Raw genomic sequence first — 1,860 nt, 5'->3', positions numbered from 1 at the left:
GCCCAGTTTTGCATCTGTTTGCACATTCATATCACCGTTCCTGCTCTATATGTGTGTTTGTCATTGGGCTTCTCCCAGGAGCGGGTCCTAACACCTGCCTGGGCCCCTGCCTGTGGGGTAAGTAGACTCTTTCATACATGCTCCTCTGTCTATCTGAGCCACAATTCACCTTGGGAAGCCATTCCTTTACAACTCACTGGTTAACCGTAAGTCCCAGGAAACCAAGTTTGTATGTCGGGCAGGGCTTTTCTGGTGATATCCTAACAGTGGCTTCTTTTCCAGGGTGTGTGACTGAATGTCATTTGCAGACACCGTCTGGCAGCTCAGCTCCTCTGCCAGCCTTCCTCACTATTCTGCTTTGATTGTATTTTTGCTTATGGTTACCTACGTCTAAACGTTCTCTTACTTAACTGTTTACGTGACACGTGTGTGGGTCCCTGCTGTGTGCCAGGAGCTTCTCTAGGCCCTGGGGACTCAGCCCCTGTCCTCCTGGAGCACACCTTCTGGTGGGGAGGAGCAGCAACAGACAACCCTCCCCCAGTGTCGGGCGATGACAAGTGCTGTAAGGAACAACAGGGAGTAGAGTGATAGATGGTCCTGCTTCCAACAGGGTGGCAAGGGACAGTCTCTCTGAAGGGCTGATGTCTGAGCAGAGCCTAAGCAGAGAGCAAGCATGCCAGGCAGAAAGAGGCAGGTGCCAGGGCCCCAGGCAGGCACAAGCCTGAGAGTCTGAACAATGCCCAGGAGGTCAGATGCTGGCTGAGGGGCCGTGGAGCCAGGTAAGGACCCTGGGTTTAACCCTAAATGTGACTGTCAGCCCCCAGAGGGCTGGCTGGTTCGACTTAAGCTCTGCTGTGTGGAGAGAGGCAGACAGGAGGGGTCAGGAGAGCCGCTGAGGGCTGTGCAGTCAGGGTCCCGCAGAAGTGTGACAGTAGCTGGGGAGGAAGTGAGAGGTGGTCATCCCGGGAGCATGTTTTGAAGCTTGGGGTGTGAGGCAAAGACAAGACTCAGGGACGACTCGTGCTCACTCTGGCAGCACATATATGAAAACTGAAACGATAGAGAGGAGATTAGCGTGGCCTCTGCACAAAGATGACACGCAAATTCGCGAAGTGTTCCATATATTTAGGGGAATATAGCCAATATTTTGTAATAACTGTAAATGGAAAGTAACCTTTAAAATTGTATAAAAGGGACTTCCCTGGTGGTGCAGTGGTTGGGAGTCCACCTGCCAATGCAGGGGACACGGGTTCGAGCCCTGGTCCAGGGGATCCCACATGCCGCGGAGCAGCTAGGCCTGTGCACCACAGCTGCTGAGGCCCGCGCCCCTAGAGTCCGTGCTCCGCAACAAGGGAAGCTACCACAGTGAGAGGCCCATGCACTGTGGCGATGAGTGGCTCCCGCTCGCCGCAGCTGGAGAGGGCTCATGCACAGCAGTGAAGACCCAACGCAGCCAAAAGTAAATAAATTATTAAAAAATAAAATAAAATAAAATAAAATTGTATAAAAATAAAAATCAGGGCTTCCCTGGTGGCGCAGTGGTTGAGAGTCCGCCTGCCGATGCAGGGGACACGGGTTCGTGCCCCGGTCTGGGAAGACCCCACATGCCGCGGAGCGGCTGGGCCCGTGAGCCATGGCCGCTGAGCCTGCGTGTCCGGAGCCTGTGCTCCGCAACAGGAGAGGCCACAGCAGTGAGAGGCCCGCGTACCACAAAAATAAATAAATAAAAATCACTATAAAAATTTTTTTAAAACACACCACTGGACAGTGGATTAATGCAAAAGTGGAAAACAGTGACCCATGGACCAAATCTGACCCACCACTTGGGCCAGTTCCAATAAAGTTTTTTTTTTTTTTAGT

At 52.5% G+C, this 1,860-nt stretch overlaps 1 non-coding gene across 1 annotated transcript; it reads left to right on the top strand.

Moving 5' to 3' along the window:
* Nucleotides 1–1,020: 1,020 nt before the first annotated feature.
* Nucleotides 1,021–1,127, top strand: LOC114905268. The gene has a single exon (XR_003796127.1). It is a non-coding gene; the product is annotated as a U6 spliceosomal RNA (small nuclear RNA).
* The last annotated feature ends 733 nt before the right edge of the window (nucleotides 1,128–1,860 follow it).

The sequence above is a fragment of the Monodon monoceros genome, unplaced genomic scaffold (assembly GCF_005190385.1).
Source record: "Monodon monoceros isolate NGI ecotype Baffin Bay Population unplaced genomic scaffold, NGI_Narwhal_1 Super_Scaffold_21, whole genome shotgun sequence".
Lineage (NCBI taxonomy): Eukaryota > Metazoa > Chordata > Mammalia > Artiodactyla > Monodontidae > Monodon > Monodon monoceros.
The sequence above is the reverse complement of the archived record's forward strand: the minus strand, read 5'-3'. Positions and strand labels throughout refer to the sequence as shown.